General features: G+C 48.5%; 1 protein-coding gene across 5 annotated transcripts in view; it reads left to right on the top strand.

Annotated features, from left to right (window-relative positions):
* The window catches only part of GRM4 (glutamate metabotropic receptor 4), a 233368-nt gene that overhangs the window by 10873 nt on the left and 198641 nt on the right, over positions 1-23854 (top strand). For 2 of the 5 annotated variants that reach the window (XM_073319851.1, XM_073319846.1), the window contains exon 1: positions 16438-17320. The exons of 1 other annotated variant lie outside the window; for it this stretch is intronic. The gene's annotated coding sequence lies outside the window, so the exon portion shown is untranslated. Of the gene's footprint in view, positions 1-16437; positions 17321-17435; positions 17514-17681; positions 17728-23854 lie in introns of those variants that run through there. 2 more of the 5 variants (XM_078849781.1, XM_073319849.1) reach the window with 2 other exon arrangements.

The following is a 23854-nucleotide window of genomic DNA, read 5'->3' as shown; positions in this document are numbered from 1 at the left end:
AAATCTTATAGGCCAGATTTATATCTGGTGTAATTTTTGTGCACGAGTGAATTTTGCCATTGCGTGCAGAGGCGTCACTTTAAAGCGTGTGTCGAGCCCCCTGTCATTCTGCCGGCGCTGGGCTGTGTGGTGCATGCTGTGTGGAAGCCCTTTTAAAGCATAAGGTAGGAGTTGTAAGCTCCCACTTGGGGCTCCTGCAGCCGTGTCCATGAGATGACTTTTTTTTAAAAAATAGGCAGGGAATAACAGCCCCCTCCAGTCATCACCCTGGGCCTGCTTTTAAATTGAGATGAAAATGGGTTTTGCTTTGCGCAATAGTTAGCCTAAAACAAATGGCAGCTCTCATGATATTCGCCTGGCCAACGTTCTGTGCTTATTAGCCAGCTCTGTCACTTGGTCACTGGAAGGAATCCCTCCAGGGCTTGATACTCACTGGCTTCATGTTATTACTGTAACCGCATGGCTGCTGCTCCAGCTCCCAGCCAAAGGGAGAAGAGAACAGAGATGTTTCTAAACTCTGCTTTGGCTTAGTTCTTTTTTTTTTTTTAATTCCGTTTCCTGCATGACCTTGGACGAGCCACTTAGATTCCCCAAGACTCAGCTCCTCACCTGTTACACAGGGATCCAAAGGCTTCCTCGTCTGGTCTACCTGTATCGCAAGCTCTTCGAGTCGCTTACCATGTGCCTGGACAGCACCTAGCCCCATGGGGTCCTGGTCTCCAGTTAGCTGCTGAGATGCAAGCAACTGCGGGCTTCCATGCATCATCTGACCTTTCACCCCCACGCTTGTGCCTTTGGTGAGGTGCGTGAATCCCATGGGGGATCTGTAATGGGGGAAGACATCGCTGTGTCACTGCTGTGGATGTGAGGTGACTGGGGAGCGGGGTTGCTCTCTTTTTAAGCCAGTGGCAGAGGGGTCAGGTTAGCCCCAGGGTTCAGTCACAATCTGCTGAGCCATTCATTTCTAGATCTGTGTGGTTCAGATCCCAGCTCAAGAGCGATGGGAAGCTGTTTTTGGTTGGAGTCTGCTGAGTGTACATGTGTCACTCCAGGCCTTGGTGGCAAGGGTCCTCATTGTGGTCTGGTCCCAGTGGCTGGCCCTTTCAGTAGAAGACAATTGGCAATTAATTGATCTTTGACTATTAGCGGTAAATATGCCCAATGGCCTGGGATGTTCGATGGGGTGGGATCTGAGTTACTACAGAGAATTCTTTCCTGGGTGTCTGGCTGGTGAGTCTTGCCCACATGTTCAGGGTTTAGCTGATCACCATATTTGGGGTCGGGAAGGAATTTTACTCCAGGGCAGATTGGCAGAGGCCCTGGGGTTTTTTGCCTTCCTCTGCAGTGTGGGGCAAGGGTCACGTGCTGGAGGATTCTCTGCACCTTGAAGTCTTTAAACCATGATTTGAGGACTTCAATAGCTCAGACATAGGTTAGGGGTTTATTACAGGAGTGGGTGGATGAGATTCTGTGGCCTGCGTCATGCAGGAGGTCGGAGTAGATGATCATAATGATCCCTTCTGACCTTAAAGTCTATGAGTAAGACTGAATGGGACACAGACTGAACCCCTCTGTCTCAGATGCTGTCCCACTGTCGGGGCTGGGGCATACTGGCAGGGAAGTGTGGGGGAAGGGTAGATAATTGCACTCCTCAGGGCTATCAATCACACACTTGATGCCAGCACAGACATCCTTGGTGAGCAAAGGGGTGATCAGACCGCCCCTCCCCCGCCAGCCTGTGTAAATGGGCACACAGCCCTTCTAAAGTATTTGCAAAGCCTCCCGCATGGCTCTGGGCTGAGACTCATCTGCCCTCGTTTGAATGTGACCAAGTAATCCGCAGCGAAGTTGGGAATTGTTCTAATTGCTGAGTGTGTGCTTTCCCGCTGAGACGTGCTCGCCTTCCTCCAGCTCTTTGGCTGTGATGGTTAATTAGCGTAAGTTTTAACATAATCTCCTCTGATCTCATGGCCTCAGTTTGTTAGTGTTGTAAAGAGACCATGACAAGCGCTAATAGAATCCCCCCTTCCTGCCAATTCCATATGAGGCTCCCCCATCCGCCTTTGCTGGTTGAGAGGCGTATGCAGAATGATCTGACTCTTCCCTGTCTAGTGTAGTGCAGAAATCGCCAAAGTTTCCTCTCCTCTAGCTTTGCATGTAGGGTTTGGAGGGAAAGAGGCACTGGTCTCTCTCTCGGAGATTGGTCAGCTGCTGGGCTTCACCCATTCACAGATTGCACCAAGAGAGCCTCCTTCATTGTATGGGTGAAATCCACTCAAGTCCTATCTTAAGTGGTGCATGGGCCTTTGCAGTGTTGTAGCACACAGAGGCTCTAATCAGGGATCCAGGCTGCAAGGTGCTGTACGTACGCTTGGGATGTGAAGATTCCACACCCCCAAGGAGCTTGCGATCTCGGGGCCAGATGCTGCTTGCGTGGCCTTTCTGCTGGGGGTGAATTTCACCCTCTGACTTGCTCAATCTACTGCAGAGGGTTTTGCTGGCTAACTCGTGGATTTCCCTGTGTCCACCTAACAATTTGATCTCTGCTTGTCCTTTACTCAGTGACTTGACTTGTCTCTGTCTGCCGATTTGCAAAGAGGAGGGGAGACTGGTCCAAGTAGGAACAAAAATCCACACAGGGCTCCTTTCCACCCATCAAGGCTTCACCCCAGAGTCCATTTCAGGATGATCCCTAGAGATTCAGTCCCAGTTTTCCCCTGCATCCTCAGCAGTTCAGTCTCATCATGAGGCAAAGGTGATGTGCTGGTGGCTTGGGGTGTATGTTAAGATTTCCCAGCAAAATCCTGCAGCTCTAGAAATGTATTTGGTACAGAGAGAGGTTGCTGGACAAGGGCCAAGCAGCTCAGAGGCAGGGATGGCACCCTTAGCTCACCCTTCTCCTTGAGGTCCCCAACACCCCCAAAGGTATGAGTTAAGGATGGATCTGTTCTGCAGCTGGATGATCTGCAGTCAGGTGACCTGCACCCTTGGCTGTGCATTTCCTGCTGGCTGTTCAAACACTTCATTACTAAATCTATGCACACTTAATGCTGGGGAAAGCTTCTGGACTGACAGCCCTGGAGACTGAACTATTTGCTCACAGAACAGGGACAACCTAGGTGCCAGCAGGACAACCTGCCCTGCACAATTCCCTGCTGATGTCCCTCAATGCAAACTCTTTGGATGAGTCTCAATGGCCCATGCAGTCCTTCCAGTTTTAGGTCTTGATCCTGCAAGAATGTACCCACTCAAGTACTTAAAGTAAAACCCTTTGCTGGATGGGGGCGGAGTACTCTGAACCTTGCAGGGTTGAGCCCTATGCAAGTTCTTATCCTGCACTCATCACTGTCACCTTCCAGAAGTGCATTGGGTACCATGGATAGCATCTCTGGTTATTTGGCCTTTCTGCTAAGAGCAGCAACTGGCCCCCTTTGCTGGCTAACGGGTGGTGTGTTTTTTTTTTTTCTTCACTGAAGAGACTAGCAAAGTCTCAGGCCAGATCCTCAGCGGGTGTGAATCAGCATAAATGGGCATCAGTGGAGATGAGCTGGCTTCTCCGAGCTGGGGGTCTGGCCCCTTGCTATTCTTAAACATCCCTGTTGGGCCCCTAAATGTACAACTTACACAGGATTCACGAATGACTTCCCAGGTACAGACCATGGGCAGAGCTGGCTTTTTTAATAGAACAGGTTCCATGAATTCTCTGCCTTTGGTGTCTAATTTCAGAACTAGGCCATGGATTCTCCTGAGCCCTATCAAAAATGTGCTAAGACTGCACAATGGGAGGTATTTCAGACTTAACACTGTGTCTCAGCTTTTCTTGTTTCTTTGTTGTTTAGACCAAAAAAAAAATGGAGTAATCGCTTACTCAAAATAGCCTCTTTCTTTCAAACCATGTCATTGGTTTTGAACCATGTAAGCATCTGCCCTCCAGAGGGGGAAAAAAGCTTTTAAAAACCAATTCATGTGACAAATTTAGTGACTCTAAGCCTACAGTAGAACCTTAGAGTTACGAACACTGGAGTTACGAACTCACCGGTCAACCACACACCTCATTTGGAGCCAGAAGTATGCAATCATGCAGCTGCAGAGATTAAAAAAAAAAGCAAATACAGTGCAGTACTGTGTTAAACTATTAAATATAAAGAGAAAGTTTAAAGATTTGACAAGGTAAGGAAACCGTGCTTGTTTTGTTTAAATTAAGATGGTTAAAAGAAGCATTTTTCTTCTACATAGTGAAGTTTCAAAGCTGTATTAAGTCAATGTTGAATTGTAAACTTTTGAAAGAACCAAAACATTTTGTTCAGTTATGACCATTTCAGAGTAACGAACAACCTCCGTTCTCGAGGTGTTTGTAACTCTGAGGTTCTATTGTAGTAGCAACAAATGTTAATGGGGAGGAAGAGACTTTCAAACATATTGATACAGAGGTGATATAATGTGCTTAGATGTTCTTTATTAATTGCAACAGTGACTGGGAGCCCTAGTCATGGACCCAGGGCCCATTGTGTTCAGAGCTGTATGGACACAGAACAAAAGATGGCCCTGCCCCCTAAAGATTCAACAGTCCAAGTAATACCAGGGTTAGAGCAGGTTGGGAACTTTCAAAGGGAAAGCTTTTTCCACCAGAAAATGTCAATTTGTCAAAACTGAAACGGTCGGCGAAAACAGGTTGGTTTAGACAAATCTGATTTGAAACCATTTTGAAATGTCTAGTTTTGATATTTTGAAAATGAAAAGCTTAATATTTCAATCTGAAGTGATTTTTTGGGGTTTGAGAGTTTTAGTTCAGCTATATTAATTTTTAAAAAAAAGTAAATAAAGCTCCTAAACAGAAATTCAGCATATTGAAATGTTTTGCCTGACCCAATCCAAATTGTTTTTGGGTTTCTTGGTTCACAGATTTTTTCCCAAGATTTGATGTTTTGTTCTGATTTGAGAATGAAATGTCAACCTCTTCCTAACTTTTGAGGATGCGACTTCCTGCTCCTCTCTAACTGGGATACTAGGAACCTGGCTGATGGGGTGGGTAGGCAGGGCAGAACAAGTGGGTAAATCAAGAAAGAATAAGTTGCAATTAAGCGAAGGGAAACGTAAGTGGAATATCAGGAAAAGCCTCCTAGTGGTGAGCTGTATCAAGGTTTCTGTGAGGTTGCCCATTAAAGTGGTATCTGGGTGCTGTAAGGCTGGAATGATCTCCCCAAGGGACATGGTGGCAGCCTCATGGCTTGGAATGTTTAAAAGTGGCCTGGTAAAAGCATTAAAATATGTAGGGGCTGATGGCAGTGGTGCTGTAGCCATGCTGGTCCTGGGATATCGGAGCGATCGGGTGGGTGAGGTGATATCTTCTATTGGACCAGCGTCTGAAGGTATTGCCTCACTCACTGTCTCTTTAGCGGCTGATTGTCAGTTAAGCTAAAGTCTGCTCTTATACCTTTCTGGCCACACAAAGGGGCCTTAGAGTGGGTGAAAAGGGCCCTTGAGAATCCTCCCTTGAGCTGGCATAAAGGCTCCCAGCCTCCCCCTGGATTGGGGGCATAGATAGAAAGCCAGAGAGTGTTGTAGTTCTCTGCCTCTCATGGCACATGGGTTGAGAGGCTGCTCATAAGGGGAGTGGGGGTGATGGTGGTGGGCAGGGCCAGAACATGTGGAGTGCAAAGGTGCCTCAAAAAGCCAACTTTGCCTCTTCCTCTGTGTGCCGGGCCCAGGTGTGGGAATGGAGCAAGTGAGAGTCAGGCTCTTAGCGTAGGGACTAATCCTAGATTGGAGGGGTTTCCAGGTCTGACTCTCTGAACTCCTAGGGACCTGGGGTGAGCTTTCTAAGCTCCTGACTGATCGTTTGGAGTTGCAGTGGTGGGTGTGGTCCTGTGTGTTCATATAGCCAACGCTAGGCATCTGAAAATCTCACAGGCAGTGGTGTCTCTGGGCTTTGGTGCCCGGTATTTAGAGGCTGTCATTCTATTTGCTCAAGCTCCAGAAACCAAACTTTTTTTTATTCCCTCTCCCTCCCTCCCCACACACAGTTTGGTTGCACTTCAACCCAAGAGACCCTCCTCACCAGCGTATTAGTCACCTTTCTGAAATGATTGCTAGAAGCAGCTACGCTGGTTCTTTAATAACGGAGTATCCGCCATGTTATAGATTGCACAGGTGATAAATGCTGAACAGACAATGCTGAGGATGATGGACTCTTATAAAGATTGTTACACGGTGTCAACACAATGTGTGTTGGCTGAATGCACAAGTTTGTTAAAAAGCTGGCTGTACAATTTAATTAGGCACTGTTTCCAGTTGGGCTTGCCACTACCTGGCAACTTCCCAGAAAAGTCCCAGCCTTGTATATGGGGAACACTCAAAATTCCCACCCAATACTCCTCATATCTATCTTGGTGTGATCCTAGATCCACTAGTTCATGAGGTTCAGTGGCCTCAGAGGCATCCTTCAATGACAGGTGTTTCTGGGACTAGGTCTATGACAATGGTGCGGTCAGAAGTGAGGACGTCTGACGTGTCTCTCTGGGATGAGTCTCTGAGGTTGGTTTTATCCAAGGCATGTGCTAGCCAAGTTTGCTTCTCTTTACAGCAGTTCTGCCTTCAGGGGGAAGTGTTGCTGAAGAGAAGAAACTGGTTGCTTTATTCTGCCTTGGATTCACAGAGCAGCTCAAACAGATAGTGAAGGTGCAATGAACTCCAGAATAGATTCTCCACTCCTTTTTTCATAATGTGGCAAAGGGGTACGTGTTTTAGAGGATGACAATGACCAAAGGGAAAATTTTAAGCTGAATGTCTGCCCGAGCAATTCCTGCCAGTGGGAGAGTCTGGCAAGGGGAAGGTTGAAAGCCCAACTGCTTGAGTCATTCAAGTCTCAAGCCCCAATTGCAGGAGGGTACCCGTTACCACAGTTCCCTGATTGATTGTGGATGTTCACATCTTCATTCAAGGACAACACACAGCTTTAAACTTAGACAGGCACATTCTCTTTCCTTCCCTCTGCTGTCCAGGACCTCCTGGAGCAGAAGTTCTAGGGCAGCAGTACTCAAAGTGGTGGTCCGCAGACTGGTGCCAGTCCGCGAGCCATCCGCTGCCGGTCTGCGCGCACATTGGGGGGAAAAAAATTTGCCGGTCCCCCACATCAGATAGCTTGAGAAGCACTGTGCTAGGGGACTCTTTCAATAAGACTTTACAATGATCAGGTGTATTTGTGAACTTGCCCACAAGTTATTTATTATTTGTATTAATGTCGCATCTAGGCCCCTTGTCATAGACCAGGCTCCTCTTCTACAGCACACAGGTTGTGTGGGTTTGCAAACATCTGTAGGTCTGCACACTTGCATGAGCATGTGTACACACACCTACCTGTGTGTAATGTGAGTGCATGATTCTGTGTAGGGATGTTGTATCATTCCATGCAAAGATGCTGTTGCATTTGCAGTCTATTCTCCTCATTCTTTTTTTTCTCCTCTTCCATGCACTTTTCATCTGATGGGAGCAAACTTTTGCCTGTGCCCGGCAGCTGTGGATTTCAGCAGGCGTCTGTGCGCAGGGAGGCTCTCAGGCTGGCCCTGCTGCAGCCTGGATGCAAACTCAGCTAATCCAGCCAGCCAAGCAGGATGCATCTGAGCACTAGACGGCGCCTCAGTCCACAAAAGAATTCCCTGCTCTGCACACGCCAAAGATTCTGGGTAGCATCCCAGCCTTTGCAAAGTAATGCGGGCATGGGGGAGAAGGACTCCCAAGAGCTCTCTGAATGCCCCCCCGCCCCCCCCCCCCGCAAACCTGGCAGATAGTCGACACTGCTTTCTTCAGTGATTATCACTGACTCCAGAGGAGGAGGTGTCAGACAAAGAACAGGCATCCCTCTTTATATTACTGATTCCTTCACATGATCCCGGATGCTTAAAATGCAACACTTTCCATAGAGAGCTGGTTGAGTCATGAGGCAACATACGAGGTTTTTTTATCTCTATCTATCCAAAAATGGTCTGACATGCAGCATCATCATGTTCTTTCTGTTCTGGGGAAGCATGGGCTAGATGTGTGAATGTTGATCCAATAAGAGAGCCATCTTATTCACTGAAATATCCATATCTATTCCCCACATTCATGTGCTGTTTGTGTGTAGGAGTTATTTTTTTTCTTGCAGAAAGAAATCGGAGATTGGTGGGGTTTTTTTGTGTGCCTGTTTTTATTTTTTATATTTATTTAATGTTTTGGCAGATCTGTTCTCCCTCCTGGCCACCCCACCCCCACATCCCTTGGTAACTTAAATCTAGGCTTTCATTGCAAAACACAGAAATGCTGGATTTTGCAAGTGGCTGATTTGATTTCAACGTGCTAGACTGGATGTTCGGCTGGAGTATTTCTATGTAGCTCTGTCGACTCCATTGACCAACGCTGGTTTACACCAGTTGGGGATCGGGCCCATGGGCTCAAATGAAGAGATGCTGATTTACACTGACTGAATATCTGGTCCTTAGACATCAGCCGGTGTAACTGTATTGAAGCTGACAGAGCTGTGACACAAGACTGAGCTGAGTCTCTCACCCAAGATTTTTAGCAGAAACTTTTTTTTTTAATGGGCCCATCTCTTCGTTTGATGAGGCTTCCCTGCTTTGCTCCAGCTGAGGATCTAGCACGCTCTTCTCTAAAACAGCTGAACAAAAATGGCATTGTGTTTATCTTTTGGTCTTCACTTCTTCCCCCCCCTTTTAGAAATTGGCCCTTTGACTTCCACTGAGTCACTGGCACAGAACAGGAGCCTTGAACTGAACAACAAAACACCTTGTTCCTCTGTCTGATCTTGCGGCAACTCAAGCAAGAAGATTTCTCGTCTTTGTTCTATTTCCTCACAAGGGGGATGCTCTTTAAAAAGCAATGCCCCCTCCCTCCTGAAATATATATGTGAACGCATGTTCTTGCCAGGACCCTTTATGGCTTTAATTGTGTGGATATTATGCCTCGTTATAGTTCTATTAATATTTTGGTTTGAATTAGATTTGTCTCCTCTCCTAGCCCCCTCCCCTATTCTTACCAGCAGGGAATTCGCTATGTACCAAATCCAATCAAACACAATTCAAAGGGAACCCATAGGAAAAGGCCCGTGTTTGTGCGTTTCATACTTTTTTGACTGACACATAGAGGGGTATGAGGCGATGGCTTTGGCATAAATCATTGAACTGTTTCTGCAGAACAGAGGAGGAGAGACCAGGCCATATGATGTGGTTTCCTTTTATTAAAGAAAATTTGCGGATGGCACCTCGGTGTGCTTATGCTGAAATGATACGAGCCAGTGGACAAAATGACCTTCGGGGCTGGAGAGGAGCCAGGCACTTTGAGGCTGGATAATATTTGTACCTACCGATTTTTTTTTTTTTTTTAAATTGGGTAGAAGTTGGTCCCCACGGTCCCCACGCTCTGCTGATCTAAGGCTTTGGTGAAGGTGATACCGTTTATACAGGCCCTAATCCTGCACTACACTCGCTGTGGGTGGATCCTTGTGCCATGCCCCACTGGAATGAAGGATTAAGTAGCACCTGGGCCTCGTCAATGGGGCTTTGCATTGGCTGCAGGTGCACATCCACGCAGAGATCCGTGAAGAGTGGCACTTTATGGCCATGGCTGCTTGCTGGGAGTGGTACCTTGCTCTGGGATTAGCCCCATTTGCAATCAGTTGGACTACCGGTGGAGTAAGGAGCTGCTTGGCTGGTGGAATTTCCCCAAACTTTTCAGAAGGCCGGCACTTGAGTCCCTCCAGTTTGTGTTGCATAGGCCTGGTGTTTGCCATTTGCACAGGGGTGAATGACCCACACTGCGAGTAAGTATGGCAGAGCCATGACCCTACAGGGCCAGCTCCCAAGCTGGTGAAAACCAGCAGGGTGTGTGGCGCTATTCCCATTTACACAAGCTGTCCCCTGGATTGCAAACCCCACAACAGGGGAGGTTGTTCTCTAGTGGCTTAGTGCCCTGCCTCCCAAGATGGGCGAGCAGTTGATCTGTTTGAATTCCTGTCATTTGACTCCAATGAAGCCGTATCGATCTTTGTGGATGATGAATATTGTATTTCATACTGCATACGGCAAGCCATTTGCTGATGGGACTGAATTCACGGAGTGTTTTATCCTTTTTTTTTTTCTTTTTAATATGATCAGCCATCTGAAGAATCGGATCTCCGCAGCCCCATTCAGCAATCATTTTTGCATTATTTGATAAACTCTTTCTGTGTGCTCCCAACAGCTTTGAAGATGAGTAGTCTGCGGCGGAGGAAAAATATCTTAAAAACATCCCCACTCAAACTGTGCTTCACTCAGTCCTAATGAAACAACGTATACCTTTATTTTACTGCAGTAGAAACTTGTCTTTTCCCCGCTACCCACCGCACTCGGAATCAAACGTGCTTCCCTCCTTGACTGTCACGTTTAGGCCTCTCTGCTTCCGCCGGGAGATGTTATGCCACTGAATGGCACAATGTGTGCTGGGAGTTGGGACGAGCCAGGTTTTTAAATGTCAATTGTATTTTGACATTTCGCTTGTAACACCCATGTTGAGGATGGTTGACTCCAGGCTGTCAGAGTGCACAGAAAGAGGAGAAGTCACAGCTGTTCTGAAGGGGGATGTGCTGTTTGTGAGTCTTGGAGAAAATCAGGAAGTGATGGTGTCATAGGATGCTTTGGAAAATGTGGTTGCATAAATCTGAGTAACTCTGTTTCTGGGTCCCTAGTTTGAGGCCCCTGTGGTCTGAGGTTTTTTTGGCTGGGCACTTGAAGCTTTGACTTCAGCTGGAGTGATGGTGGCTTAGCACCTCTGTGATTCAAGGTGAGAAGCCAGAATCAGTGGCCCCTTTTGAAAAGTATGGCATGGGTGCAGAATGAATCAAATCCGCTGTTTGGGATTTTTGGAGTGGGAGGGAGGATGACCGAGAGACAGGCACAGTGGGAAAGGAGAGGAGAAAACTTAAAGCTTCCACCACAATCCCTTGCTTTGGAATTGGTTCTTTCTCTGTCATGGTTGCCTCTGGAATTAAATGTAGGAACCAACTATTTGTCCCACTGTATCCAATGATACATTGCTTCACCCACGGCCAGAAGCAGATCGTTGGGTATGTGATGCTTAAGAGGAAGGTGGTTCTCCACTGCCCATGCAGTAGATAGGGTTGGTTGCATGATGCTATTTGTGGTGAAAACTGTTCCTTATACCTGTTTGTGGTCATGATGTTATGTTTGACTATGATATTGGCTTATCTTGCTTTAGCCTACTAGAGAAAAGATGAAATGACTTTCCTTTTACCATGCACCTGTATCTGTAGCTCTCAAAGCTCTTGAGTCAAGCATGTAAGTGCTGTTTTCCCCGACTGAATGAGGCACAGAGAAACTAAGAGCTTTACCCAACTCCCTCTGGAAAGACTTGAATGGGAGTTGGGCCACTCACTTGAGGCCTGGCCCAAGGTTGACAGCCAGGAATAGAATCCAGGTCTCCTGACTCCAAGCTTTCCATTCCCTCCACTGATTCCAGCTGCCCCTTGGCTGTGGTCTCAGACTGGGGCTGGACCAATTGATCCACCACTCTAGTGTCTAGGCATGTTCATTATCCCAAGCATGAGCTTACTCGGGGTATTTGTATTGTCCCCACTGAGTCCCCAAGCAGTGTTAGAGCCAACAGTCAGCTAGGAGCTCTTCCCCATTTGGTAACTGGGGGAGGCGAACATGTCACTAGCTGAGCAGATTCATAGATTAAAGTCAGACGGCACAAACATGATCTCGTCTTTACCCAGGGATTCTTGCATCTCACCCTTATCTTATGGTTGAGTGCGCGCACATGTGTGTCTAATGAAGACCTTGTCCTCTTTCAAACCAAAGATCTTTAGTTTGTTTTCCTCTATTCAACTGTCCTTGTTACACAGGGCCTAGAACCAAAGGATTTGCAATGGGTTATGGAGACTTTTCACCTGTTGCTCGTTGTTGTGAATTTACTTGCCGCCAAGGAAAACTGACACTTGTGCCGTCGCTGGCTGTTCACTGGCCTGTGGGAGCTGAGTTTGGTGGGACTCCATCCAGTCCCTGGTTGGTGGTGTGAAAACCACCACCAGACCTGGTCCCTGTTGGCAGCTTCCAGCCAAGATGCCAGTGACTGAATGGGAACAGACACAGTGAATAACTCACTGACATTTAGAATAGCTCCTCCTTCCCTGCCTGGTAGGGTTGACGTGAGGTTAAAGCCATGCTTGCTTGTGAGCTGATCTGATAGTATGATCAGCATTATAGAAAAAGCTCCTGTTAATAAATACACAAAGATAAAGCCCCTCCTAGGGGCAGGGTATCTGGTCACAGGCATGGGGGGGAAAAGTAGGGCTGTCTGGGCCATACACATTTTACAGAGAATTACGGCCCTCCAGGGCTGTCAATCTACTTTAAAATCAGTGGTGTTTTCTAGTAGCCACTTATTTAAACTGATGGTAAGGGACAGTCGTCATTTCAATGTTTTTTTAAATAAACAAGAACTGTCTTCACTTCCTGCAGCGGAGGGCCAGGACCCTTGCCTGGGGCAGATGGGGCTCCAAAATCACATTGAGTGATTTGCAAGCTCTGGTGGTGGCTTTTGCTACGGGAGTTGGACTCTCACCTGGAGGAGGAAAAACATCTACTTTGGGCTGCCACAACCTTGATTCCAGGCATGCGGGAGTCAGCGGGGCTCTATTCCTGATTCCTGCCCTCGTGGAACGGGGATGGGGAGTAGGTAGAGTCTTGCCCAGAATATCTTGAGCTTAATCCCCCAGGGATAAGGAGAAAACGGGAGAAACTGTGTCAGTCCCAGCACTTCCTATAGATATTTCTGAGGGTGGGGAGTACAGCTTATTCTGTCATTTCCTTAGCCTCTTAGCTCCCTTTTTGTAACCACCCCATTGCTCAGGGCTGCCTAATGTCCCAATCCAGCCATAAACTTGCCATTCCACGCAGCTCCGGCTGAGGCTTGGCTCAGGGCACCCCATATTCTGGATTTGTAAGGGTCAGGGGAGAAGAGGGCTGCTTCTGTGTTCCTCGCAGTCATGACTAAGCTGCTCATGTGGTGACATTGCCTTCTCAACAGAGACACTGTTGGGTGCGCGTGTTCTGTATTCTTCTCAGATGCATGAGGCAATTCCCACAGCCTGATTGGCTGACGTCCCAGGCTTTCATTGTCTTCTAGGGATGCTCCTCTGACAGCAATAAAGACCTTGATGCAGGGTGCTGAATGGCTTGCTTGTGTCTCTAGGATCATCCCATCCCCACAGTCAGTCGCTGACCCTCACCAAATGCCTTGCACTGGGATGATGGTTGTTTTAAGTAGCCCCTCCTGATGCAGATCTTTCCAAGGGAGGGTCTTCTCATGGGAGTGGTTGAGTTCAGAGGAGCCCCAAGGGCTATATTATATCCTTAAGCTGCTGCAGGTGGGAGGGCGTCATTCAGACCAGACTTGTCACCATCAGTCCTATGGGAGCCTGACCTCTCCATGCCCATTGCAGAAGGGGCAGGGTGCAGCCTATACTGTGCAGGCCGTGAGGTAGGACTGTGGTCCCACGCAGTCTCCCTGCCTTTGGAGAGGGTGCCCTAGATTCCAATAGCACTCAGGCTGAGAGGTTTGATCCTGCAGCTGTTAGCGATCAATGGGATCTGTAGAAGTAGAAGCCTGGCCATTGATGAGAGGAGCAAAGTAAGAGTGGCTCCTTGTAGCCTCTGGGACCAGAGATGTTGGAGCATAGTGACTGCAGGTTGTATTCAGGTGAACAAGGCTGTTGCTGGGAGCAGTATGCTATTTAAAATGTCTGGAGATATTTTATTCTCTTTAGCTTCTTCCCCCCCCTCCCCATCTCAGAATAACATTTGAAATGGCCCACTATACTTTCCATCATGAGATGTTCAATTCTTAAAAAAACAAACCCAACAACCCACCCCCAAAGGGCCAGATTCTGATCCAGGTATGCCAGTGTAGATTTGGAGTAACTTCACTGCCTTCAGTAGAGTTACTCTGGATTTACACTGGTGTAAATGAATGAGAGTTGGCCTAAGGGGTCTGAATCTCCTCTTACTTGCACACACTTTACAGGTTGAACATTTTGGGAGGCTTTGGGGATTGATTTGATTTCAGGCCCCCTCCTCCCTCTTCCAGACCAGAACAGCAACAAAAATCCCAACTACCGTAGCTTTCTATAAATGAGATCATTTTAACAAAATAAGCTGCAGGACTGAAGCTAGGAACATGATCCTGCAGGCATCCAAGTCAGTTAGACTGTGGCCATTGGCTTCATTAGGAATAGGGGCTATTTTCAGAAGAACACATGGGTTTGGGTGCTAGGCTCTGTTGCAACTTGCTGATGGTGTGTTACTGGGAGCTGCTGGATGCTCTTTCGGTTCCTCAAAGGGCTCTGAGCTCTTTGGGAAGTCCAGCCTCTGAGCATTCAAATATCAGACCCTGAAGTCTTGAAAATCCAGCTCTGTAACAATAGCTAATGGCTGGAGCACTGGACAGGGCCACGGAGACCTGGGTTCTGCTGTGGGGTGACCTTGGGCATGTCCATGTTTCCACTCCATACCTCAGTTTCCACACCTGTGAAAGGGGGGTAATGATACTGACCTCCTTTGATGTTTTGAGATCTATAGATGAAAAATGGTTATATAAGAGCTTGGTGGTGGTATTATTTATTAAGGATCTTACTTAACCCTACATTGGGGCATAAGATATCTTGGTATGTGCTCAAGCTCCCTGCTGCACACCTAGATACATTATTTCAGGCAGGCCTGAGAAGTGCACTTCAGAAAGTCCTGATTACCTTTGTAGGTGAAAACCAAGCTCAAAACTTTCATTTTAAGAGTTGGTTTATATTTAATTTCACCCGTTAAAGGGTGAGGCAGGGAAGCAAATCAAATTAGTGACTCCCAATGCAGGGCCAGATCCTCACTGGAGTAAACAGCTGTCCATGGAGCAGTCATACTAGCTGAGGATCTAGCCCCTGGTTTCTATTGTGTTCTTGACTCCTTTTGCTTTAGGTGGCTTAAAGAGACACTTTGCTACACACTCCAGTTACAGCTTTCGGTGGTCTCCGAGCACCATGCTATAGAGTGAAAGGCGCATTTCAGAAGCCCTCTAGTGACCGATTAGCGACCAGTCATTACCATGATGGATTAAAGCAGTTGCTGTGTCAATGGTTATTACTAGGGGCCTCTTTCCTGCCCCCTCTGGATTAATGAATTGATAGACCGCAACGACTTCTTCAGAGCCACTAGTGTCTGCCAATGAGTTGGTTTATTAGCAAAACAAGACACTATTCAACCCACGTGCTGTGCTGACTATTGTGCAGGAAACGAAAATATTATTTGCACTGCTGGGGGGACCCAGACCCAGAGATCAGAACCCTCTTGTGCGTGTGTGTGATTTACTTACACTCTCTCTGAGACAGTCCTTGCCCCAAAGAGTGTCCTCCTATAATAATGCCTTTCATTTGAGGATCTCAAAGTGCTCTCTGTAAAGAGCGATTGCTTTTAAGTTTTGCCGCACTCCTGAGCGGTAGTCGATACAATTATCCCCATTTTACAGGTGGGGAAATTGAGGCATGGGGAGGGGCTTTCTTAACACTCTTCATTTTGAACCGTGGCAGAGGCATGCCTAGACCCCAAGGAGCCTGAGCGTTGTAACCACTGTCATACTTACTGTAAAAATACTCTCGGAAAATTAGTTGTTGCCCCCAGGCACTGTTCTGTCTATCAAACACCTACTGCCAGGTACCCAACCTCCTTACAGACCGCACCGTGCCTTGATTTTTAACCAGACCGTTCTTGTATTAAAGGGGTGAAAAGATGCCCTGGAAATGTTAAGGGAGGAGGTTATCTATCAATCCCCTCCTTCCTGGGGCTTAGAGAAGGGGGTGTGGGGGGGGGTTAGTTCTAAACAGGGAGTCCTAGCATGGCCAGCTAGCCTCCAGTCGCCGACCTGGCGCGGAGGGGTGCGTTGTTTAGACAGCCCTAAAAGGGGCCCGAGTGGGGTGGGCGGAGGGGAAGGAGGGTTTCTGGTGGAATCCCTGCCTTCGCTGCCCGGTGCGTGGGTTGGCAGAGGGGCCGTTCGGTGTGAGGCGCGTCCGGGTTTGTGCGCGGAGGGGGTGTGCGTCGGGCTTTGCGGGTGGGTGTCGGATGGCTGTGAAGTGCATTTGCACACACGATCCTCTCGCTGCCCACCGCCAAGGTGCGCTAGTGCTTTGAAAGGCCGGCCGCAATCGGAGCCTTGGGCTTCACCGCAGCTCGCACTGCAAAACTTCCAAGGCTCGCTCGCTCTCGCTGGCTGCTCTGTGCTGCTCGGCAGATGTTATCCGACTGAATTTAGTTTAGCGTGACTGCCGCTCCCTTCCTCTGGCTCATCTCCTACATCTCTCTCTCGCTCTTTTTTTTTTTTTTTTTTTTTTGCAGTGCTGGGGGGCGGGAGGATGCCCGGACCGTTCCCTCGCAGCCGATCTCTCTCGTTCTTCCTGGAGGACCTTTTTTGAGGTTTTAAATCAACCGCTGACGGTCAGCCAGGATTCTCCTCCCCCCACCCCCGGACGCCAGCCAACAGCTCCCCTTTTCTCTTCCCCCGCTCCCCAGCGGCAGTTCCGCTGCCTTATGCGTCAAATTTAAAGGGTTTCTTTTAAATTCATAAAGCAATTGGATGACGCGCGCTGGCGGAAGCGGGTTCATCTCATTGCCCCTGGAATACAGCTTTCTTTCAGCAAGATCTGGGGTGGATAACAGAGCCCCCTCCCACCTACCCCCCTTCCAACTCCCCATCTGGCTGGCCTGGCTTGGGAATCTCTTTCAGCACCATGCAAGTGGGCAGCTCCTCTGGGTGAGCCGTGTGTACCTAAACCGGCTTGTCCAAGGGGGGTGTGTGCGTGTGTAGGGGGGGATTGGCACCCCCACAAAACCAGGCCCGAGTCTGCATTATTCCTTGCTATCGAGGCGTAGAGTGGAGGAAGCCGGGTCTCCGTTGCAGCCCCGGGGAAGGGCTCGGAGATTACTGTTGCTGGAGTGGGGAACTGGCCGTGCCCAGGTAAAACAAGCCAAAGAAATTAGCCACCGCTCTCCGGGCTGCCCTGGGTGCTGGGCAGACGCGCGCTCCGCTGTAAGGCTCGGGAAGGAGACGAGTGAAACCTGCCATCGGTCGAGCCGCTGGGCAAAAGGCCGGGGGAGGGTGGGAAGGCAGCCAGAGGCTTCAGCACCTTAGGATCCGTGGACAGCTCCTTGCGAGGCTGCTCCGGGAAGCCAGGGGCTTGGAAAGCGCCGAGAGGATTCGGATTTCGCCCAACTTTCCCGGGTGCGGAGGGGTAAGTTCTTCAATTTCTCCTCCCCCCCCCACACCCTTTGATCCCCGTCGGTGCGATTCCTGTGCGGTGTGGGTTCCAGTCAGGCCGGACGGGGCTTTTCGCCATGAGCCAAAAGTGGCTTTTAAGGAGCAATCCCGAGGACCGATCTCCTTCTCTTGGAAAGCATCTGACCTGCAGGGCTGTAATTAACAAGGTGTGTGTCTGGGGGAGCCTAGGTCCCATTGAGCTATCCGATCCTTATTACTATTTCGATGGAGGGGGCGCAGGAGTGGGAAGACGGTTTACCTCTGAATTGGGGGCTTTGCTTGTTCGAGGACATGCTAATGAAGCCATCAGCACAGCCAGGGGCTTTGGCTAGGCGATGAAGGGTCCTGCTGATGGATTGCAACGCCTCATTGGGATTGCAGGTTTGAACAGGAAGGGGATGGGACGGGGGTGGTGGTGGGGAACCCTTCCCTCTCCTGCCATAAATATAACCGCACCCCAATACCACAGGGGCAGAGAGAGATACGGCAAAGGAACAGGCACGTAAGACGTTAAGTCAAGATGCATCTTCCGCAGCAGGCTGGGTTCTGTTCCTTCTCCCCCTTGTGCTTTTAATGTAGCATCTGCATCAAGATTGAGGTATTGTTTGAACCCCGATAACAGTTTTAAGGGGGGGGAGGCAGACTGCGGCAATCTAAGGTTCAGCAGAAAGACTTTCAACAAGGATTAAATCGAGCCTAACGTGGAGAAAGATGCTTGCCCGGGCAGCCAGGGAAAGCAAAGGAAAGGAACTAAGGAGGAGACGATTGAAACCGGTGCGGACGCTGGCGGGGTGAGCCGGATTCAATGTGCTTTCCGAGGCTGCTTGGCTGTTTCAATTTCACTCTTTCCTCAACTAATTTGCATCGTTAGTAGTTTGCATCCGCAGCGCCCCCAGTTGTGCTGGGGACTGTTTCTCTCTCCCCCCGCCCCCGCCTTGCAGGTCTGGTTGGCTAATCCTGCCTGGTAATTAGCCCCACCACCTTCCCCAGAGCGTGGCTCCGGGGCTGGAAATCAGTCTGGCTTTTACTAACCGCTAACACCCCCCCGCCCCGCTTGCTTGCTTCTTGGCTTGCACACTCAGTCCCCCCGCTAACTCATGTCGGTCTAGCGGAGGCTGGGATCCTAGCACAGCGGTTAGGGGAGGGGACGCGTTTCCCAGGGCTCTCTGCAGGAGCGAATAAGAAGGGAGGCCGGGGAAGATATTGCAAATGCGAGAGCCGCGGACTGTGACTCTGTGTGGACCGGTCCAGTAGATCCAGGCATGTGTAGTTACTGGTCAGGCTGTCTCGTCCCTGGCGTCTGCTTGGCATTGCTGCCCTGGGCTCCCACCCACAGCAGAAGGGCAAAGGGGCGTGTTGCCATTGCAGAGGAAATTGCAGCTGCCCCTGTTAGGCCAGTGGGAAATTTCGGTTGTCAATGGAGGGTGAGAAGGCCAGGTGTTATCTCGGTTGTCTGTGAAGAGCAGGGGCATGAGTCTAGCTTCCCAACAGCCTTTACGTTTCCGATAAGCCAGAGGTGCTGGTGATCCGCGCCTTGCCTGTGTCCTGGGTACAAACGCGTCCCCCCTGGGTGTTTCTTTCCGGGGCTATGGCTCTCTAGTCAGAGCTGTTGTAACAGCAGAGCTGGGATTTCTTTTGAAAAGGAAATCTGATTGGTACCTGACAGCCCAAAGATTGGTACCTGGTCTCTCCCCACTTTTCTATTGTAATGTGTTTTAAGTGTCATGAGTTTGCTGGGCTCAGCTCATCCCTAGCAGGGCGCTTTTGTCTCCAAAAACCACCACCATCATTTTGCTTGTGTCTACACTTAGGAGGCTCAGGGATGAGTCATCCTTGTTGCTGGCTGACCTTTGGCTCTGGGTTTGAAGAGGGAACAATATAAGGCTGGGCTGGAGGAGAGAAGCAGAGGAGGTCCCATGTGCTGGCTGGTTGCCCTAGGCACAGCCTGTGGGTGAGGAGAGACCGTCTGATCCGTTGAATGCCTCCAGGAGCTCAGGGAAGTACCAGCAGTTCGATCAAGAGCTCATCTCACTTCTCCATTCCTCCTACAGCATCTCGTTTCCTTCAACTACCAGGGAGAGCCTGAGTTGAGGGCACCTTCCTTGTGGAAGTTCCTGCTGCTCTGGGGAAAGGAGGCATTGGCCTGGGAAAAGGCTCACCCCTGCCTTGCAGTGCAGCTCAGGACTGAAGGGGAGAGGGTGAGGAGGGGACCCCCCCCTCAATCCCAGCTGCAGTTCCAAAACAATATGCTCCAAGATGCAGTGCTCCTTTTCTTCTGCCAGGAATACCTCACACTTCTCCTTCATTCAGCTATCCGAGCCATTTCACCAGTGAGTTTGGCCCTGGGGTGGGAGCTCTCTGAGGGGAGTGAGGGGTAAATCACAGGAACCGTAGGTCATCCCAGGTCAGAAACTGTCTCCCACAATGGCCAGCACAAGCTGCTTCTGAAGGCAGGTTGTCCCCGGCTCCCCTCAGTTTGGGCAGCTTTCCTGCTTCCTAGCATGCTCTAAGGGAGGAAGGGTTGGTTCCATGGTTAGTGTGCTAGCCTGGGACTTTGTAGACCCAGCTTCAATTTCCTGCGTCATGTGCCCTTGGGCAAGTCTCTCTGTGCCTCAGTTCCCCATCTGTACAATAGGGATAATAGCCTTCCCTACCTCACAGGCTGCTGTCAGGATAAATGATTGTGAGAGGCTCAGATACTATGGTGTTAGATCTAGAGATACAAAAAGCAGAGAGGGAAGTGAAACAGAAGTTTACACTCAAAACAAAATCCCTCCCTCCCACCCCCACCCCTCACGATGCTGATCCTTGCAGTCCCAATCCCCTTCCCTGACCACTTTCCATGGCCTCAGTGCTTAATTTGTAATGAGCGAGATGCCAGGGCTCCAGCAATTTTTCTACTTTGATAACTGATACAGCAAGCCCAGAAGTGCTGGGGCTCAGCCCTGGCAAGCCCTGCCACAAATTAAGCCCTGCATGGCCTCTTGTCAATATCAGACTGGAAAGTGCATGGGGCTATTGGCTGACAGTTCCTCTGTCAGCTGAGGCCCAGAAATATTGTCACAAAATACCTGGGGGAAAAATGTGCTTTTCAACTTTTGCGTTGCTTGCCTGATTGTCTTTCGGCCTCCTGAATATTTGAAGGAGGTGGAAGAAAATCGATGTGCTGAAAACAGCTTCACCTAATCATAAACCACCATAAAATACCCCTCTCCTCTTCTCCCAACCTGAGTATTCTTCCGCTAATTTTGTGCTGGCCCCTTAATCTTGCTGTTGCTGCTTGGCTCTGTCAGTCTCTTCCCCCCCCCCCCCGTTGTCTTCTTGTAGCAATAAGGGTGTCGCCTCTCTGAAATGTAAGGACTTTACAAGCACATGCATTACACATCACGGCCTAGCAAGAAGCCTCTCTGGGGACATCAGGATATGCTCCACTGAAACTGCCTTGCCAATGATGGCTGGTTAGAAAAGGGGTGTGTGGAAGGGGGGTAGTCCGTTAATAATACAGTGATATCCTGGGACTTGCACATGGGGTGGGGGCGATGTGCATGTGGCAAGATCCTGGGCCCCCGTTTGCGGCTGACGATTTCTGATGAGATGAAAGTTGGGCAGTTCTGTCATTCTAGGCCTGAGCTGCCCCAGTGAGCGAGTGGTTATCAAAAATTAATGTAAAGTTTTCATTGCATTTGTACACGCAGAAATGAAGACCGACTTCTTCCAACTCCCATACATTGGGATTGTTTATTAGTACAATCAGCTGGTTCAAATCAGAAACCCTGCTTTGCTTTTCTGCCTGTCGCTCTGTGAAATCCTCTGATCTCTGGCTGATACGTTCTCCCAGTCCTCTTCAATGTTCCTTTTTGGTGCGATACAATCCATGAAAGCAAGGGATTAAAACTAGCTCTTTTTTCCAAAGAACAAGAGAGGGAGAACTTGCCTGCAGTTACATATATTCAGATGGCCTGATCTTTCTATTGACTTCAATGGGCTTTGGGTCAGGCCCCACGTGTGTGTGTGTGTGTGGCAAGAATAGTTTTATAAGGACCTAAATGAAGGCTGCTACTTCCGTTTGGAATGTTGTTTATTATTTATGAACTTTATTTATTATGAACAGTACGGTTCAGAGATTTCTACTCAGTAGCGCTCCGCTTTCCTTTTAAAAAATGAGCATGCAGAAGATGTGGCCATTAGCTGGACCACATCCAGTGGAGGTAGATATTAGCTCTCTTTTAATTGGGTCACCATTGCATAAGAGCTCATGGTACTGGCCATGCTAGTTAATCCAGACATCATTGAATTGGGGCCAGATTTTAATTAATTTTTTTTGTTTAAGTACAGGGTCTGTGTTTTTCTACAAGAACTTGCTCATAGCCCTGGGGCTAAATTTCTAGCTTGGGCAAACAAATACTGGGCTACTTAAACCTGAATTCTTTAGGTTTCCACTTTGTTTAAGCCATTTCTTGACTAATTCTTCGGCCGCCCCGCTTCTGCTATACTTAATGCAGGCTTGGCAGCAAAATCTACAGCCAAAGCAAAGTCCCCTATAATAGCCTCTCAAGTGGGGGAAAACTAGTGCAAGGTAATTGGAATATTATGCTTTAATAAGATGGTCCTCGCTCTCCAAAGGGTTAGCAAGACCCAAAAGGGTCATGATGCTGGTTTAAACTCACAACAGCCACAGCAACGGAACAAAGGGAGGATCTCTCCTTGTTGAGCTTTCGCACTGGGGAGTCCATGCTATTTAGGATGAGTGGATTTTAATCACTTCATTGGCAGCGCCTCTTTCCAGTAGGGAGGAGGAACTGCAGTTTAGGGGTTAAAGCGGGGGACTGGGAGCAGGGGCATAATTTGCTAAGTGTCAAGGGGGGCAGTTGTCTCCCCAGACTTCTGACAGGTGTATATGCGCCACTCCTTTGCCTCCCCCGATGTCGCAGGAGATAACCTATTAACCTAACATTTTCTATATGCTGACGCAGCTTTGCCCCCCCCGTTCCCTGCTGCCCCAAATTTTTCTGAAATGGTGCCCCTGCCTGGGAGGCAGGAATTCTAGGTTCTGCTCTCCAGCTCTGTAAAGGTGTGGATTAGTGGTTAGAGCAGGGTACTAGGAGGCAGAACTCCTGGGTTCTATTTCCAGCTTAACAGGTGACTTTGGTGGGTGAAGTTACATAAGAACAGCCATACTGGGTCAGACCAATGGTCCATCTAGCCCAGTATCCTGTCTTCCGACAGTGGCCAGTGCCAGGTTTCCCCAGAGGCAATGAACAGAACAGGGAATCAAGTGATCCATTTCCTGTCGCTCATTCCCAGCTTCTGGCAAATGGGCTAGGAACACCATCCCTGCCCATTCTGGCTAATAGCCATTGAGTTGGGCAAATAATTTCAATCTCTGTGCCTCAGTTTACCCATCTGTAATTTGGGTGTGATATTTTCCTTCCTACCTTGCACAGGCTGGTGAAGCTGAATGAATGCCTCTACGTCCCTCTGAAATCATGGGGTGGGGGACACATCCGTGTGATGTGATGGTGTTACAATACAGCTCCAATAAACTCACCTTTGTATTGCAGAGCTGTTATGGTGACCTAAATCATAACTGTTTGGGAACCCCAGCCCAAATTCTGCTCCCAGTCACATGGAGCAGAACTATACAGTAACTGCATAGAAATCAATGTTGTTGCAGCATTCAGAGTAAGAGTTTGTCCCCTCCTAGAGTTGGCATGTAGCATGCAAAGAACTGCCCTGGTGTTGTGAAATCCTGTGATCAAAGTGTGCTGCAATCACACAGTTGCCCCTGTTTTCCCTTTGGATATGATCTAATCCTTGAAAGCACTAGGAGGGCCATGGTTTATGGTGTTGTGGAAGGATTTAGCTTAACTGTTCTGCAATGAGGACCTCTAACCACTTCTGGTTCCTTGCTGAATTTCTACCCCTCTAATTTGAAGGCTCTGTTTGTGCCCATTTCACTTGTCAGGTGTCAAGATTCCTTCCCCACTCTGAACTCTAGGGTACAGATGTGGGGACCTGCATGAAAGCCCCCTAAGCTTATTTTTACCAGCTTAGGTTAAAACTTCCCCAAGGTACAAACTATTTTACCTTTTGCCCTTGGACTTTATTGCTGCCAACACCAAGCGTCTAACAAATATATAATAGGGAAAGAGCCCACTTGGAAACTTCTTTCCCCCGCAAAATCCTCCCCAAACCCTACACCCCCTTTCGTGGGGAAGGCTTGATAAAAATCCTCACCAATTTGCATAGGTGAACACAGGCCCAAACCCTTGGATCTTAAGAACAATGAAAAAGCAATCAGGTTCTTAAAAGAAGAATTTTAATTGAAGAAAAAAAAGTAAAAGAATCATCTCTGTAAAATCAAGATGGTAAATACCTTACAAGGTAATCAGATTCAAAACATAAGAATCCCTCTAGGCAAAACCTTAAGTTACAAAAAGACACAAAAACAGGAATATCCATTCCATTCAGCACAGCTTATTTTATCAGCCATTTAAACAAAACAGAA

This window comes from Lepidochelys kempii, chromosome 21 (assembly GCF_965140285.1).
Source record: "Lepidochelys kempii isolate rLepKem1 chromosome 21, rLepKem1.hap1, whole genome shotgun sequence".
Taxonomy (NCBI): domain Eukaryota; kingdom Metazoa; phylum Chordata; order Testudines; family Cheloniidae; genus Lepidochelys; species Lepidochelys kempii.
The sequence above is the reverse complement of the archived record's forward strand: the minus strand, read 5'-3'. Positions and strand labels throughout refer to the sequence as shown.